This window comes from Carassius gibelio, chromosome B23 (genome assembly GCF_023724105.1).
Source record: "Carassius gibelio isolate Cgi1373 ecotype wild population from Czech Republic chromosome B23, carGib1.2-hapl.c, whole genome shotgun sequence".
NCBI classification, from domain to species: domain Eukaryota; kingdom Metazoa; phylum Chordata; class Actinopteri; order Cypriniformes; family Cyprinidae; genus Carassius; species Carassius gibelio.
Genome location: NC_068418.1, coordinates 9,826,958 through 9,847,074, shown reverse-complemented (window position 1 = coordinate 9,847,074; position 20,117 = coordinate 9,826,958). Strand labels below are relative to the sequence as shown.

The 20,117-nt window shown below is 34.2% G+C and overlaps 1 protein-coding gene across 2 annotated transcripts in view; it reads right to left on the bottom strand.

The window, feature by feature from the left end:
• Nucleotides 1–20,117, bottom strand: part of LOC128011758 (uncharacterized) — a 47,008-nt gene that overhangs the window by 20,774 nt on the left and 6,117 nt on the right. The window lies entirely within an intron of this gene.

The window sequence follows — 20,117 nt, the reverse complement described above, 5'->3', positions numbered from 1 at the left end:
ATTTTCCCATGGCTCCATAGTAATTAGATGGTTGGCTCAAAAACATTTCAACAATTATCAAAAAGATCAGTCCCATCCTTCCATAGAAATGAGCAACTGCCATTAAGATAAATGCCAATGATAACAGATAGCTTTCTTCATGTACCCCAGCTTACAGAACATTCTTAAAGTTATGTTTATGTAAAGTTCTTACAACTTTATTAATATTTAATATAAGTTTTCATACGTTCTCTTAAAACAACATTTTTGGAATGTTCTCATCATGTTATTTGTACTTGATGAACATTCTAAATAATGTTCTAATCAAGACAAGAAAAAAACAATGCTATTTCACAATCAATTTGTACGTATTTTACAAAGTTGCGAATTCGTATGACCTCACTCGTACGATTTTGTACGATTTGTCTAGACCCCAGTGACAGGTAGGTTTAGGGGCGGGGTTAGGTGCAGGTCATTCGTACAAATTCATACGAATTGCGCAACACATAAAATACATACGATTTAGCAAAAAAATTATGAACTTGTATGAGTGAGGTAATACGAATACAAATAAGCCACCTCGTAAAATATGTACGAATATTAAAAATAAGCATCCAAATAATGTTATATGTTCAGTAAATAAAAGTTAGTAGAATGTTGTAAGACACATTTTAAAATATTTAAATAACGTTCTAATTAGAATATTAAGATAAACTTAGAAATAACGTTATATTTGGGTAAAAATAACATTAGTAGAACCGTTTTTATATCCTGAACACGTTACCTAGGATTGTATTTGCCTATAAGCAGTGAAGCTTCAAATTAGAGGCTCTGTAACAGAGATGTAGTGTTTGCAGTCTTTAGCTGTGACATGAAACTTTCCACAGTGTCACAAAGCTCTTTCCATCTTCAAAGCCGCTGTTGTTTTGGGAGGATTCGGTGTGGAATCACGTGCAGCTCATCAGATGCACTCGACACCCTGCTAATATGAGAACTAAACTCCATCTGCAGCCATCATAACAGCCCTCATGAGAATGAGGGAGTTCAGCCTCCCGCTGCTCCTCATACTTCCTTCATCCCTCTCTCCATCTTTCAGCTCACCATGCGGATAAATCCCATTATGAGAGCGGAAAACCCCTCAATCCATATCCTCAGAGAGACTGCAGAACAAGTCCCAGACTGACCCCGACATTTCAGAACTGGGTGAGCCATTGCTTTTGGCTATTTTGCAGACAGTAGAGCATTTAACACCTCCCCAGCGTGGCCTGTGTGTTTACACTCTGCACTGTTTTACGAAGAGGACCATCTGGACTCTTGTGGTCGACGGGCCACAGGATGACTTTTGACCACCCTTACCAAAAAGTGGTTTACTTTAAGTTTATTTTTATTAAGTATACTTAAGTAAAGTTCAAGTATATTTTTAAGTATAATTTATTTAGCAAGTATACAAATATCAGGACTCTAGTAGTATACTTGTTAGTGTTGTGTTTCAATACTCCTTGGGACTATAAATTGGCCCACTTTCTAGTATAGAAAAGTATACTTTTGTACACTTTGAAGTAAAGTCTCAGTTAACTACTAGTTTAGTAGTTTTATACTGCAAGTATACTCATAAGTTTTCTTTAAGGGAACATTACATCATACTTTAAGTATACTACTATGTCCCTATTTAGGTTTTAATTTGTAAATATGAATATCTGAACATACAAAATATCCAAAGAAAGAACAGGGTATCTGCTTGTAAACAAAAACATTTTATTCAAGCTTCATGCGTTCTTTTTAAACACTTTAATATGGGTAAGTTTCATAAAAAATAAAGAAATAACAAAATGTTAAAAAAAGACTATGAATTGGATCCAGAATGATAATTAAAACGTAAATGGAGTCGATCAACACCACAAAGCTTGAAAGTATTACCTCTTCATCGGTCGACATTTTTTTCAATAACGTTACAGTTTTGATGCTGTTTCATGTCAGATGATCATGTTAGATTACATGTGTTACTATCTAGTGTTTCTTTTTCTTCTTCACTTGTGTTTTTTGGTGGAAATTCTGTACAGAAGATGTGTACTAGCGCCCTCTACCGTATAATAATGAAAACACAGATTCTAGGAGCACAAGTATAGTTGTAAGTATAAGTCAAGTATACTTAAATGTCATTTTAAGTATATTTCTGAGAAGTACATAAAAAGTAAATTAAAACCATACTTTCCTATTTTTAGTTTAAAAGACGTACACTAATAGTTAATTGAATAAACTTATTTTTCGTAAGGGCTGTGCAGTGTGCAGTTTTTATTGTTAGACCAAGACCACGTGTGTGTGTTAACACTTACTGAAACAGATTTCATCATGCTGGCAGCAGTTATAGGTCATGGTTTCTCTTGCCAGGAAGCTTCATATCACTATTGCCCCATATTATCCATTAACTATAACCTTTCCTATATTTAAATAATTATGTACAGTACTTTTCACATAATGAAACAGGTGAAAACAAATATATAGCAGTGATTTGAGGCTTGTTTAAAGGTCTGAATATCAGTATAGATTTGGTTGCTCTGTCGAATGTAGCAGTGGTGGCTCATTAATTTTCCTGTAGAGATTAAAAAACATCTTCATTAAAGAGTTCATTAAAACGTCACGAACCAAATCAACCAGCACCGAGGTGAATCAAAACATCACAAAGGTACTTAACGGCTTAAAAGAACTACAATCCCATGAAACATGGGAAATGTAGTTTATGTATTAATCACACAATACATACTGTACATGCACATCTTTTGCAATAAACTTACACTGTCAGTTGCTTTATTTTTAATTTGATTATTTCATTCGCAATGCTTCATGGGACTGTAGATCTGGTACCATTCTGTCTGATTTTCAAATGCTTTTTTCTCTCAAATCACAGTTTGCAATGTTGTGATTTACCTCGTGGTGGAACAAATAGTTCCAGAACAAAGCTGAAAAAGCAGGCACTGTTTCTCTCTATTCTATGTCTTAGCATCTCTGTGACCCTACACGGGATAGATGGATGCATCTTGGCAAACACAATGTTAAAGGAACGTCCCAAAAACAGGCTGAACACCCATGACTGTTCTCTAGTCATTAAAAGTTTAATACTATACCTCTGTTGAAGTTTTCTGCTCTCCGGCTATTTGAAGTTTACAGTCACTGTAGACTTCATCAGTAAACACATTTAGCTCTTCTCATAATAGTCTGAAGACGGTCGAAGCGCCTCAAGTACACTGTAAAAACACCCAAATGGGATTTTTATGACACTGACAGAATTTGTCTCCAAGTACTCTAAAGTATCAAACGTCTGCTCAAAGCAGATTAAAATGATTTCAGTGCTTAACTTCTCATAAAGCGTCTTAACTCTAAACTAGTCAGACCTGCTTCTGCTGAGGCTTCAGCACACTTCTCCATGACATTATTTGAGCATGGACATGTTCTTTCTCTCTATCACAGCCATCGTCTGCATGTTGAGCGTGAGAGCGATACATCCCTTCCCTATGCTTCAGTGTCCGTGATGCAGAAGTGTGTGATCCGTGATTAATCTGTAGATCAACAGTCCTGTTTGGTATCCGACCCCTCGGCATCATTACAGCAGCAAAGCACTCGGAGTAACAGCCACAGGGAGAGTGTGTTTGCACTTTATATGAGTAGATCAATAATAAATAAGTCCTAAAAATGGCCATCAGTGGTTTACATTTCATCCATCAACACTTGCTAAGTGTGTGTCAAGTGTTTTGGTGTAGAAAAGAAATAGTTTTAGAGTCGAAAACTGTTTTAGAGTAGAAATGGTTCATTAGGAGATGTGGTGCAGTAGTTGAAACCATGAGCTGTAGCGCACAAAGACTGACAAAGGTTCAAATCCCAAGCACATTTTTCTGTTCACTCTTTAAAAGTATATATTTATAAGAATAAGAATCAGAAGCAAATGGAAACATAACAAAGTTTCAAAATGAAAAAGCAGAGAATAAATGACATTTTAAACATCAAGTTTTAAAAGAATAAAAAAATATTTAGTAAAATAATACATTTTAAATTATTATTTAAATTATTTAAATATATTCAAATAATAATAATAATCATGATAAGATAATAATTTTTTTTTGTAATGAAAATGTACAAAAAATAGAAATACTAAAGAAATGAGAGAACTTGAAAATTTAATAAAAACATTCTTTTCACTTTTTTAAAGTATCTCTCTAATCAAAAGCAGTATATTTTTTTTTAAGATTTCAGAAATAAAAGCAATAATTTTATTTTAAGCTTAAAAATAAAAACAGTGAAATAAGAAAGTATTGTTGAATTTACATAATTAATTTTATAATTAATTCATTAAAATTCAGGCAAATTGTAAAACTAAAATGTAAAAATGTTATTTTAAAATAAAAAACATAATACATTTAATAAAATGTTAGAATTGTATAAAATGTTACATATATTATATACTCTTTATATATATTTTATATTTTTGAATAAAATAAATGTAACTAAAAGTGTAACATTTAAAGTTTAAAGATTGCATTTTAAAATGAAAAAGCTAAAAAAGAAAAATCTAATTTAAACTTTACATTTTGATAAAAATAATAAACTACATAATATAAAGTATATATAAGTAATCTTTTATTTAAATTTAAGTTTTAAGATTTTTTTATAAAAAATGAATACAATTAAATATTGATAATATGCATATGTTACACTGATTCAGATGCAATCACAATACTATGACTGGATGCATGGATGGATGGATTATTGTCAAGAACCTTTTTCACAAGCCTCTATTGTAGATTAGCAACACACAGTGTTTAATACAAAAACAATGCATCCCTTTCCCTGTTGATGAGCAATATTTTCACACTTCTGAAGGCAGGTTTCTATTTCTGCTCAAACACTGCTCATTTAATAATTAATTATTAATAATTAATTAAAAACTGCTGTGAGACAAGAAAGACCCAGCTCTCAGAAAAAGGGTAAGAGAAGCCGGAAGCTCAACAGATTTTGGACTACATCATCCATCATGCTCAGATCTGTTGTAGATTCACTGCTAGTTTCCAGACTGGGAAGTTACAGGATTGGGATTATCAGAAGCATGTTAATCCAGAATGCAGTGTTTTAAGCACCTGTACCAAATAGCAAAAATACATTTGATAACATAAAAGCTGTATAAACCAATTAAGATAAGGAAAATAAGAAATATGTGAACACTACATGTGCATTTGGTCACATTAGACACATGCCATATCTGACCTAGTTTTGGCCTCAGATGGCACGTCCATAGGCTGCCCACAAAGCGTTCGCTGACAGGCTGCAGATTGCACACATCAGTGGCAAGAGCTAGTTCAGATCTGACTGACTGCTTTATGCAATTTCCAGGAGTCAGGGAGCACAGGTTTTTATCAGTCCATCGGGAAATAAGCTTGTGTTTACAAGGTTGCAGAGGCGCTTCAAAAGAAGATCTAGTCGCTGAATTTGGCAACGTTTGCAAGGTTCATGATTTCACATTTTTGCAGGATATTTGCAGGATATTTGATGTATTTTATACTCAACAAGACACATTTATTTGATCAAAAAAACCTTAGTAATATTGTGAAATATTATTATAATTTGAAATAAGTGTTTTCTATTTGAATATATTTTAACATGTCATTTATTTCTGTGATTGGAAGCTGTATTTTCAGCATCATTACTCCAGCCTTCAATGTCACATGATCCTTCAGAAATCAATTTAATATGCTAATTGGCTGCTCTGGAAACATTTATGCTGAAAACAGTTGTGCTACTTCATATTTTTGTGGATTCTTTGATGAATGTAAAGTTTAAAAGAACAGCCTTTATTTGAACTAGAAATGTTTTTCTTTACTGTCACTTTAGATCAACTTAAAAGGTTAGTTCACAGACAATGAAAATCTTACCCCCATTGAAAGGCTTGGAAGTGCAAGGACAATATTTAATATCACTCTGATTGGATTATTCTGAAAGAAGAAAGTCACATACACCTAGGATGCTTCGAGGGTGAGTCGAAGATGGACAAATTTTCATTTTTGGGTGAACTAACCCTTAATGCATTGTGCATGAAACTATACATTTCTTTAAAAAAATAATTACAAAACTTACCGATCCAAGACTCTTTTAAATTATACCAAATTTCATGTTTACCTAACACTTAAAATGCAAACTCTTGTAGTCTGTCAAATTGCAACAGTAGTAGTATTTAGCATTTAGCAAATACTTTTTCCAAGAGAAAGGTTTTTTTATCCAGAGAGACTTATGAGACAGATGTCCTAGAAAACCTATGACTGGGTTGCGTTACTCAAGAGAATAGAGGTGATAAAAACTGTTGCGAACATTTTCCTGCTACTGGATTGGTCCTACTCGAGGTTAGACACGCAACCCAGATCCCAAACCACCGTCCTTCCCCACCATCATCTCATCTTCTCTCTAACCCTCCATCCATTTTCACCATCCAGAGTGTTTTGCTCAAAGGTGATACATGGCAGTCTAAAACAGAACAGTCATTTCACAAGGAGTTTTTTAAAGAAATGTATCTGTCTTTATTTTTTTATGCGATTACAAATAGGTGCGTCCCAAATCGCGTACTTACAGTATGTGCTATTTTCTGACATCACTTTAAATACACCAGTGATGCACTGAACCCAAAAAGCAAATTGTGGAATGTCACACTTCATGCACTCAACAGTCTCAGCTTTAATTACATCACGAAGGGGGAGGGGCTATCAGACTCTGTTTATGAATGACAAAATGACCTTATAGAATACATATATTACATGGATTAGTACAGAGTGCATAAATATAGAGTCTTTATTAAATAGGTACTGAAGCTTTCAGGCTTCAAAGAGGATTTAGAATCACCATAAAATGTCGAAAACCTCTTTAGTGCTACTGTATATTCCAGGTCGTCTGAAATCACATGAAAGTTTCTGTGCAGAACGAACCAAAATTTCACTGAAATTAGAGAATCATTCAAGTTATGAAAGAACCATTCTTTTGTCAAATAATTATTTGATCCATTTAATTCAGTTCACAAAATCAGTCTGAATCATTCCAGTGAATCAAATCACTGACTCAATGTGATAAACGCAGGCCCGGCTGCAGGATGAAATGACTGAGGGGGCATGTGAAATTGTTAAGGGGCTTAACTTTATTACACCATCAAAATGCTTTGATGGCTGTCATATTCATCAGCTGTACTCTCAATCACACTTTCAGTGTCCTTTTTGTGGTCTGAAATACGCTGCATATACTTTCTTATGTCCATTTTTAATGATATTAATGATAATTCACATTTTAGCTGAAACTGAATTGCTGATATCACACGTTCAGATATTTGCTTGACGGACACCGAATGGTGCAGGGTTGGATAAAACCACGCCCCTTGCTTTAAATTTAAACAACTGTATTTTCCATGTGACTTAAAGCTGCGGTAGGGAACTTTTGACGCACTAGCGGTTAATAAACAGAACTGCTTGCGTCTTGCGGAAGAACATCGTAGCCGGAACTACTTCTCTCTGTTTATGTCTATGAAGAATCACAAAGGTACTGGGTTACTCCGCCGCGGTATCCCTGAAGCAATCTAAAATAGTCCGAATACAAACACTTATTATAGGTGCACCCTAGTGATTCAGGACAAGCCAAAAACACGGTTTGGAAAATGGATTCATGGTGTACTCGCTTATTATATAAATTTTTCTACATTTTGAACACAAACAAAGTTACGGACCGCAGCTCTGATTGGTTGTTTCTTACCGGGAGCGGATGAATTTCTGCAAATGGCAATAGGACGACTGGGAGGAGCCAGAGGAGCTTGATTTTTTTAACAGATTATCTGTCTCATATTCTACTGTCAGGACATAATAACAGGTTTAATAAATGTGTAAAAAAAATTTTTTTACAAAAGTTCCCTACAGCACCTTTAATACCCACATCAGGAAATCACACAGCCGACAAAAGATAAGCCAGCGTCATTTATTATGAATAATTAACCCTTTCACACTAAAGTTTAAAATATTCTAACTGACTCCCGAGAGTAAGATTTTTCAAGGCGACAGTTATTTTAGAACGTTCCCCCTTAATGTTTCCATGGCAACGCGTCATATTTGTCACGTGAAACACCGCAGCCACAATAACTGTATAACTAAGGGGCAAGGAAGTCGACCGGAAGTTGAAGTCGGGTGGGGGCTGCCATCTTTTAGCAGAACTTCACTTGCGTTAGCATTCCCATTGACTCCCATTCATTTTGGCGTCACTTTGACAGCGAATAACTTTACATCTGAGGCGTTTAAAGACTCTGTTTGTCCATTATTTATTTCTAAAGATACACGACAATGTATAAAGGGCTCCATTACCTTCTATGTTACATTATGGCCCCGTAGAAACAGTTTTTGTAAAAAAATAGGCTAACGATTGCGTCATAACCACTCGGCTCTCTGTCACATTACCGTACAGACAGGAGGAGAAGCTCGCAGGCAATTAACTTAATATGGCGTACTGGCGTTACATTTTAAAATACTATACAAAATAATTAATCAGAATACTTACTCCTGCTCACTCACACCAAAGAACTCCCTGCTCAAGCTCGCCGTCTCTGCAAGATTAACGATGGCAGTTTGCACGCACAGCCACTTAGAAGATTTACATCTGGCAGACAGGTTGCTGACGTCATCAAGCTTCGTTTGAGTCTGTGCGTCAGAAACGGAAGTGCTAAAAAACGCTAAAACTGGGCTTCATTTGTCTCAATTGAGTTCCAATGGGGTCGCTGTGTCCATTTCTTTTACTGTCTACGTGTATAACAGATGTAGGCTATCCTTCATTTCGTTTTTCCTTTTTTATTTGAAATATTCACAAACTTACTTACCATGTCATCAATCCTATTTGCCGATTCTCAAATATGTGTAAGTGAGTGTGTTTGGTCGTTTAAAAATCTTTATAACAATAGAGTAAACTTTATACATAGCCTACTTCCACTGTGTTTATCTGATTTTAAAAACACACGTCTGCAAATTACATTTGAATAGATTGTTTTTGCTGCTTTCACAGACTCCAAATGTAGCCTATTGATTTACCAGTGCTTACGTGTAGCCTATTTAAATGTATGAAATCTAAAATAAACATTATGAGGTTGAAAACACTGCATAGTTGTGATATGACAGCGCTGAGCTCATCCGTCTCTGGCTCAGCGCCAACCAACGTGACACTAGCACTTGCTTCCACAGACATCAGTGTGTATTTTACAAACTCCAAATGTAGGCTGTTATTTTACCAGTGCTTATGTGTATTTAAATGTCTGAAATCTAAAATAAACATTAAGAGGTTGAAAACACTACATAGTTGTGATATATGACAGCGTTGAGCTCGTCCGTATCTGGCTCAGCCCCAACCAACACGAAAGACGTTTGAATCTGGCAGTAATGTCACGAGTCACAACACTGAACATTCTAAATCCCACGGGGATAAGGTTAAATTATTATTTAACTCAAAAGGTTTACCATTTATTTTTAACCATGAATACAAAAATGAAACAGAGGGGGCACAAGTCAGATCTGAGGGGGCATTGCCCCCTTTTGCCCCCTCGTGGCGCCGGGCCTGGATAAACGGATCACTTATTTTCAAGGAACGACGATTTAAAGGGGTAGTTCATCCAAAAAAAATAAAAAAATGAACATTTACTCCCCTTTTGTTGATCCAAACCCATAAACTTTTAAATCTCACATGTTTAAACTTCTGTGAAATCTCAGAAAGAAGGTACAAGCTGTCTGTGGGGCAGGACCTTTTCAAAAGGTACTACTATACACCAATTAAATACTAATATGTAGGCCTATTTTTAAAGTGCTAATAATTAGTTACTGGACTTTAAAATAGCCTGTCTCATGCTGCAGTCATATGTTTCATTCATTTTTGTGTTTTTGCGCTCTCATCAAACGTGAACGCTTCTGGTATTTGAGTCCGCGCTTCTACAGCAAATGCGTCCTGTGCATTCATATGTGCTGAATACGGCCAAAGATTATGTCATATTTATAAGATCAAATTAAAAGAATTCAATTAAAGCTCCCTATCTGAATCGTTTTAGACTTGCTACTGAGTTCTGAAGTCAGCAAAAAGTAGCGTCACACATCGGCTAATGATGACCGATCATGTTTACATTAACAGTCATCGCTGTCACATAAGAAAACACACACACATCTCTAGTCCTCCTATCTATTATATGTTGCTGTTGTTGTAATGCTTAAATATATCAATTAATTTGAAATAACCCAATAAATAAATTCAATAATTCTTACTGTTTGGGATTTAAGAAAAACCTGGGGCTGTCCTAAATTTAAGAAGTAATTTACGATGATTTTTAAGAAGATTCTTTTCAAGAATTTGAATTCTTATTATGTTTTTGTCTTAATTCAATTCAATTCAATTCAATTCAATTCAAGTTTATTTCTATAGCGCTTTTTACGATACAAATCATTACAAAGCAACTTTACATAATATTACGTTTCTACAATGTTTAGTATTAGTATCAGGAATTTTCTGAAAATTTTATACAAGACGTAGTCAACCAGACGATGAACATTATTAACAGACATTATTATATGATGCAGTCACACTTGTAGCAATATTTGTTAGCTCTGTTTGTTGTTGCAGGGTTAGCATCATCTGGGGTCCTCTGAGGGGGGTGACATCATCTCTTCTCAGTCTTAAAGGGATACTCCATCCCAAAATGAAAATGTTGTCATTAATCACTTACCCCCATGTCGGTAATTTGAAGTGATTCAACCGTAACATTATGAAGTGACAAGATTGTTGAATAAAGTCGTTATTTTTGTTTTATTTGCGTCCAAAAGTGTCCTCGTCGCTTCATAAAGTTACGGTCAATGGGACAGTCACAAGCCTCCCGGTTTTTATTCAAAATATCTTAAATTGTGTTCTGAAGACGAACAAAGCTTTTACGGGTTTGGACCGACATGGGGGTAAGTGATTAATGACAAAATCTTCATTTTGGGGTGGAGTATCCCTTTAAGAACAATCTTAAGAAAAAAAGATAATAACAAAATATTCTTAACTCTTTTCTAAATGTAAAAAATAAGAAGAAAACGGCAGTTACGAAGAAATTTCTTCTTAAGAATGTTTTGTGAATCCGGCCCCAGAAGTGTATCTTTTAAAGAGACAGCTTTCTATTCTTACAGTGCTACCCTTTTGAAAGGTACTTTTATCTACCATTTGTGTACTAATTATTTACTCTTTAGGTATTGATATATACCTTCAATGTACTAATGAAGCATCTTTTAGAGCTACATACTGTAAGGTACAAAAGTGAACCTTTTTAAAAAGCACTTCCCTAGTCACAACTTTTGTACCTTTTTTCTGAATGTTCACCATATTTGATGAGCTCTATTTGTGTGCACAGATCAATATTTATTTGTGAATAAAAGGCAAAATTAAAACAAAGTAATCAGGCCTCTTGTGATTAAACCTCTCAATTCCTGGGGATTACTTTTAAGACGTCTTTATAAAGTTTTAGAGGCATCAAAGATTTGGTGGAAGGGACAGAAACCTCTCATGTTTAATTAAAAATATCTTCCATTGTGTTTCAAAGATGAACAGAAGTCATATGGGGTTGGAAAACTGTGAATACAAAACGAAAGTTTAGAGTAAATCAATCCTTTAACCTGAGAAACACATTATACTGCTCACTAAGAATCCGTTGGTCTCACTAGTGCGCTTGCGACTTAACAACATCTTTCACAGACTGACAATTTATTTATTTAATTTACAACACCTCTGGGGTTTCATAAACTCATATTGCCTTATAAACGTTAGTGGCCTGCCTCAGCTTCACACACAAAAAAGAGACAGTGAGACACATCTCACAAGCCAATCCATCAGGCGGCTCGGTGTCCGCTCTCCTTCATACGCTGATTCTGCGTCTGTATTTCCCTGAGGAGAGCGCAGACGTCGGAAAGCAATCTGAGTGCTAAAAGAGCCCTGCATGCAGAGAGAAAGAAGCGATCCCATGCTACGAATGCTCTTTTACTCATTTCATCTCTCGTTCTGTCTCCATGCCCTTTATTTCAGACAGAGGAACACACCCTGCTCTTGTCTTGGTCGGTGCGCAGACAGACACACAGTGTGTAGGGACACGTCTCCTGCTCTGTGACTTTGACGGGGTCACCTCACAAGCGGACCGCCTTTTCTCTGCTCTCAGCTCTGAGATATGACAGATGATAAGACGTCCTGTGAGGAACGAGAAATCTGATGATGGGAAACGTTTCTCAAAGCTTTGATTCGGAATCCAGCCAACTGACAACACAGATCCTACACAAGAAAATCTTCAAATAATGAATCTATATAATATAATATAATATAATATAATATAATATAATATAATATAATATAATATAATATAATATAATATATGAATTAATAAAATAAAATAGAATTATTAAAAACACAATTTTTATGACTCTAAAATATAAAACAAAACCATGAATACTAAATTTATATAATTTTTAATATATATGCATTTTTTTATAAAATATTATATATTTAATATTACACAAATCATATAAAGTTATGTATCAAAGTATACTCTATTTTTTATGTAACAATAACAACATGTATATAATGATTTGTATGTGAATAAAAATTATAATATATATATATATATATATATATATATATATATATATATATATTTAACAATATATGCATATGCATATATATGATGATTTTTACATTAACAAATTAATATAAATTCAGTTTGTATGATTTTTTATATTAAAATCATAAAAATATTGTTTTTAATATTTCTATTTTAAAATATTATTTTATTATTATTTTATTTTATCATATTTTTATTTTATCCAATTATTGTTATATTTACAGAATATTTTTATGTAACAATAACAACAATTTATATATAATGATTTGTATATAATGTGAATATATAAAAGTATTTTTAAAAATTATATATATATATATATATATATATATATATATATATATATATATATATATATATATATATATATATATATATATATATATATATATATATATATATATATATATATATATATATATATATTATAATTTTTATTCACATATACAAATCATAATATACATGTTGTTATTGTTACATAAAAAATAGAGTATACTTTTATATATAACTTTATATGATTTGTGTAATATTAAATCTATAATCTTTTATTAAAAATCATTATAAACGTTGTATTAATAATTTATATTGCTACATTTTTTATGTTTAATTTAGTTTTTTATGTTTTAAGAATATTGACTGTTTATGTGTGTGTGTGTGTGTCATATACATATCATGTAATATATACACTAATAATTATACATTTAAATATTTTTGTTTTCTGTTTCTATTCCTGACTTGTTTCTTCTCAGTTAAGAAGCTTCTGAATCAAATCAAAATACAAATAAATAGTAAATCGAGCGATTTACACTATTTGTTTGAAAGATCAGGGTTTAGTTGGACAGTCGTCTGACCTGTTTTTTGATTATGAATTTCTTAATTTAGGTAAATGGTATTTCATTATGCATAAATGTCAGGTTAATCATTAATTAACCTGCATTATCAGGTGTGTGTGCGCAGCCCCAGAGCGCACAAATCCTCTCTTGCTCTTGTGGTTTAATTTTGAATGACTCACCCACTTTCCACCTTCTTCTGCAAAGGTGCAGGCAACCTCCACCCTGCCTCCACATCAGCACACGAACCCACACCCACACACCACTGCAACCGGGACACATCGTGATCAAACACACAAAACACACCGCTCCACAACTCCTTCTCCAGCGGGAGAACAAAGCAGAGTGACGCTTGATTGTCTGTGGCATAACTGTCTTTTCCATCCACCATCAGATCTGTGAACCTGATGCCTAACAAACTCCTCTGAATCGTCTATGGCATTTCACAACGTAGGCACCGTTACATAATTCTCGCATGAATAATACATAACAGCCGTGTGAGACGTCTGAAGTGTACAGTACGCAGCAAAAAGACAAAGGGAGCTTCTTTAATAATCACCCACTAAAAATCCCTCAAACCTCAAGCCTCAAAAAGATTTCGATTTTTAGAAAAAGCCTTGATCTTAAAAGCAAATTCCGGCTGATTTTCAACCTCATGGTTATGCATATGTCTAACCAAACGTTCCTCAGAGTAGGAAAAGATAATTTAGATAACTTTTTTTTTGCATCCTCAGATTCCAGGTTTTCTAATAGTTGTATCTCAGCCATATATTGTCCGTTCCTAACAAACAGATGATGCTTTAAGCTTTCAGATGATGTATTAATATCAATTTTGAAATATTAAGACTGGTTTTGTGGCAAAGGGTCACACATGTGTGTTTGTCTGATTTTCCTTCTACATTAGTTACTATACACAAACTGCTCTGGATTGGTTTGTCTTTTTGGCAGTGTTCGCATGCGGTCATGAACTATGGGGGGCAGCGGTGAAGTGAAGCGGTGCAATCGTAGGTTAATGGTGCACTCATTGATTTTATGCAGCTTGAAAGCAGGAGCAGGTTTACGCCTGACAGACTTATGAAAAATGTAGTCCCAGTCGAGTTTGACCAACCGCTCATCTTTCCTTGACCTCTTTTCTCACTAAACAGTTGCACAACCTCATCTTATTCTCTAACCGAAGGCTTTTATATATTAAAAGTCAGGTCTATGTCAAATAAAAGTGTCATTTGATATAAAGTCATTGATTGGACAGACAGTGTTTAGCGCAAACTACGATGAAGTCGAGGCGCATTCGAAGTCATGAAGTCAATAACGAAGACTGACATTCATTGATCTTGCGCACCACTAATCAGGCTGATAATAATGTGTTTAGTTTATTCTTGATATGGCAGCCAAACATAACGGCTTGCATAATTCATAAGCTGTTCGCGGCTAATTGGGTAACTAACAATCTCATTAGAGTCCTCCGTAGTTCTCAGAACACTCTAGCTATTGATCAGAGGAATCGATACGACACAAATCTAGTCGTCACGTTCAATAAAGCACACAATCGCATTGGGAATCAACACTTTAGTGACCTTTTCCATTCATCTGGAAAGAAAGAGAGAAGGAAAAATGGGTAGAAAGAGCAGAAGACGTGAGAGAAGTGAATCAGACAGAGAGAGTGAGCTTGAGCGAGAAAGAAAGCGCTAAAACTCCTCTCACTCCACAACTCATCAGTTCCAGCAGGGACCGCGGGACGCTTTCATATGGAGGTGCATGCATAAATAAGCAAAATTAATTCAACAAAGAAAACTCCCGAAATAGAGCTCTCTCATCCTCCAGTCACTTTAGCACAAGCCTCACTTGCGGTACTGTCTCTTTGAGAGTCTCAGACCTATATTAGGCTCATTCCACGCGTAGGGTGTAAAATATGACTGCAAAAAAAAAAAAAAAAGAAACGTAAAAAGGTGCTGAGACTGTCAACAGCAGGTGGTCATGCTAAATATTTTATGAACTTTATTCATTATTAAAATTCATTATAAATCTTGAGTTACAATGTTTATGTTATGATTTTTTGTGATTCTGTCATTTTCTTGCAATACAAATTAAATATACATTAAAATTAAAAGGTCACTAGTAAAAACAAAATAATAAAAAATGGCAGAATGAGTAATGGTTATTGGTTACCAATTTAGCCGATTACGATGTCACTCAGAAGGGACTAGCTAATTTTGGAAATGTTTGAAATGAAGAAAATAATTGCTTGATAACTAAAAAAAAAAAAAAAAAAAAACTATAATAACAGGGTTGTATGAGCAGTGTTTCAGTCACCAATGCCATATTTGCAATAAATAAATAAATAAATAAATAAATATAATTGTCTTCCCACCAAGCTAATATTTATTTTATATTTATTTATTTATTATTTTGAGTTCGTTTTTAATATAGAGCATTGAATATCAGTGTTGTTATTGTTAACTAAAACTAAAATAGTAGTTGTCCTTTTTCAGTAATTAATATGAAGCTAATATTGAAATATTAAAAAAAAAATAACTTAAAACATGAACAAAAAAATTAATATTGCCTTGTCAACTAACTGAAATAAATAAATTTAATCCGAAAGTAAAATTACTACAATTAAAACTTAAATAATATGAAATCAAATACAGTGTGTATATATGTATGTATATATGTATACACACACACACACTGTAAATTATTTATTAATAGAAGATTATACACTTTACTTTTAAACATGACAAAAGCACATGAACTTTATTACAATTAACTGAAAATATAAAAATAAAAGAATAATATTAATAAATACTATAATACACAGGAAAATTAATCATTTTCAGTTTTAATCATTTTTAAAACCTGTAAAGATTACTGGAATATTTTATTTCAGTCTTTCTAAAAATAAATCTACTTTAAATTCAGTGTTTCTAAAATTTACTAGCAATTTCTGAGTGAAAATTATTTCAGAGCAACCCTCAAGCGAGTTACTCCAATTTGTTTTCTGTGCAGTTTATAAGCAATATTAAAATAACACAACACTGCATATCAATACAACTTTGGCATTTATTTTATTTGATGGATATGGTTCAAGATTTTTCTGGGAGCCGAAATCACCATTTTACGGTAATACTGAAATTGAATGTATTTGATTTCTACAGTTCACGCTAGCTTAATGTTATGTTAGACAGCATTTTGCCTACCATATCTAATAGCTATTACAACAACAACAACAACAAACATAATTTGTGCTTCTAATGCTTATTAGAATAGTAACAGGACACTAATTTGTACAGTATTCATGAAAAAGCATCACACACTAGCAGCATAGCTAAGTCAAGTATACACATTCTGCAAGTGCATAAAAACAGACATTAATCAGACAAAACATTCCTTGTACTATTCAAAATATTACCCTATATGTTACATTCATGTCTCGTTTATGATAATGCAACAAGTTGCAAAGATAGCTAACACTGCTATTCCGCTAAGCGGTATTTTAACATATGTGCTTGCGTCTTACAGGCACTTGCTAAAAATAGACTTGCACTAGTGTCTGCCGTTGCTTCACATGACACACTGGTAAAAGAGGACAGCACAGTAAGGGTGTGTGTGTGTGTGTGTGAGCGTGTTCCTGCATGTCAGCGTGTGTTTCTTCATATGTAAGACCACAGATTCTTTGAACTAGTACAACTGATTTCCACCTCCTGGCAAACTGCAGACTGTTGCGACTCACAACAACATGTAGGTGTTGTTTTGATAAGGATGCTGTTGCCGTTTGCCAAAGCGACGGCACCGAGATTGTGAATGTAAATAAACTATAAATAAGCATGGCAATGTCTTGATCTCGGTCTCCACGGTTTCATTCAACTGCATTTTCATTACAAAATAGAAACCAGACACTTGATTTATTCATAGCCTGTTTCTAAGTCATAGCCTACATCCTGTTGTTTTTGCATGCAATGGTGAGAGGAACATCTTATGTTAGTAATACAGTGCTTAAATGTAAGGGGTCGACAGAATCTGCTAAAATTATCAAGCTGATCTAGTAAAGCTGTCAGTTTCTCAATTGGTGCCGATTGCAGTGGAGCGGTGCATTGTGGGACATGCATTTAGGGATAATGCAGTGTAAACAAGAAAACATTGGACGCAATTAATGCAGCATCTCTGTTAATGGTAAATTATATAAAATGAGTGATTTGTTTTCTCAGTTTATTAAAACAACATGTAACGATTCAATTTACAATACCTTCAAAATTGATTAATTAAAGCCATAAAATGCAAAAACTCACGTAATGCACTTTTTTCCTCCTTTCATTTTTTATTTTTTAATTTTTTTATGTAGAAAAGGTATATCTTGCTTCAACCAAACTGACTTGAATGTTTCCCACCTCATATATATGACCAGGGGTGGTTTCTCCATTAGGGCGACTGGGCGATGCACCACAAAAGTGCGAAAGGTAGGGATTTGTTTTCTTTCACATTCAGCCACAGTGTTACGCTAGCTTTCTAGACTGTTTGTTCTGCCTCGGAATAGTCCAAGAGTTGAGTGGACAACTGCACCAACTCAAATTCAGACGTACTCGATCGACATCATGGCAAACGTTACCACAGCGCAGATAAAGTGAGTTATGTAATATAATTAAGTACTGTTGTAAATGAGCAGTGGAGTATAAGCGAGTAAATAGTGATTTATGTGACTTGATTTAAACTGATTTAAACTGAAGTAAAATGTTTTTTGGAAAATCACATCCTGGCTTCAGTCTTCATTTGCTGCCGAATTAGAAATGTATATAGAAACATAAGGAGGCCAAAAGATTTATTGTTAGAGATTTTTATTAATACTATAATAGTAATTCTCATTAATCATGCAAACATTGCCCCCTGATAAAATTGTCAAGAGCCGCCACTGTATATGACACTGTTTTCAACCATAAAGAGGAAACTAAATGTATTTTGCCCTTCATTTACATGACAACAGCGTATTGGGGGCCTGAAACACAAGCTTTTGAAAACAGTTTTAAAAGAGTTAATGTTTTTGAAAACTATACCATTATCTATGTAAACTACAAAAAGGTAAATTTTGGAAAACTGTGACTTGGTACGCATCACGTGTTCTGTCTAGGGCTGTGTGTGCAGGTGTCTAGTGTTTCTTTACAAAGTGATATAGCCTTCATCTGACTGTTATAAATGATGCAGCATTATCAGTTAATTTGCAGATTTATGTGTACGGGGTTGTTTCAAGGACATTGTCATCTGTATGTGAACCAGTGGATTAGGATTCTGGTTGTTTCACGGTTTACCACAGTTTTTCTCTTACTTTTTTTAAATAGAACAACTGTGCTTTAATCAATGATCCAAACAAACTTGCTACATTATAGCAGGAGCAGATTTGATAGAAAATTAGATTAGTATCATTTCAAAATGTAAAGCAAAGACAGAACAGCTTGACCCTTGCCCCTTGAAGTCATGCTACATAAAATATAGGACCTCCACGAAACAGAAACAGTCAACGGCTGAATGAGAAGCAAATCCACTCGCTGCCAGCAGGTGGCACTTATGAAACAGCAGCGATAGACATTTCCTTGGTTGAAGCTGTAATCAAAGCAGTGCTGCGCTTTAAAATACTACATTAATTTGCATTAAATGTAGGTAAGATGAAAAGAAATACCATCTGAACTTTTCTGAAGATAGTTTCCCCAATTCATTATGTAAGATTTTCTTCCAATATTTCGCACATCGTGAAGTGATCTTGCTCTGTCTGCTATAGTATTTTTCTCCTCTTTGCGATCATCTTCAGCGTCTCTTGCTTCTGTTAACGTCCATTTACAGTTGGTTTATTTGCACAGTTAAATAATTAGTTGTGTGTTATTAATAGTTCTCGAACCATTAGTCAGAAGTGTATACAGTTAACAGGGATCTCCTCTCAATTCATAATGCTGTCTGTGGCCATTTTTCAAAAGTTCATACCATGTGTGTAATTCAATCCAGTTTCCCATTTGAACAGGTATATTGCCATGCACTAAGTCACACTTTTCAAAGAAAGATTTTTTTTCTTTTAGTACACTGTTGTTATGTAACCATCCCCAAAGTTACTTCAAGTGTCAATGTGCTCTCTAGCGCCCCCTAGAATATTGAGCTTTGTTGCAGCCACAGAAAAACAATAACATGCTTTTACAATATATTGGCTAAAAGTATTTGCATATGCATAATTAAATGTGTAACGGGAACTGAATTATCATTTTTATTCATATTTAATTCTTATTTTTACTTAATATCTAATTTCTTATACTATTTAGTTATTGTTTTTGTTTCTATTGTATATGAATACTATATTATTATTATCATCAGTACATTGCAAAGCAATGTCTGACATTTTGGGTTATATTTTGTGCACTGAACAATAGTCAACTATGTTCCACAACCACCAAAATCTCTTCCTTTCTTTCACTTTAACCTCTCTCTCTCTCTCTCTCTCAGATCTGTGGCTGAGTTTGCTGTGTTTTCTAGGCGGATGCTCTGCAGCTCACAGGCACGCTGCACTTTTCCTGTTGCGCACTACCATAGCGAGCTACAGAAACCAGGACTCAGCGGGGGCCAAAAGAGGACATGGAAAACTGATCTCAGACCATCCTCAGAAA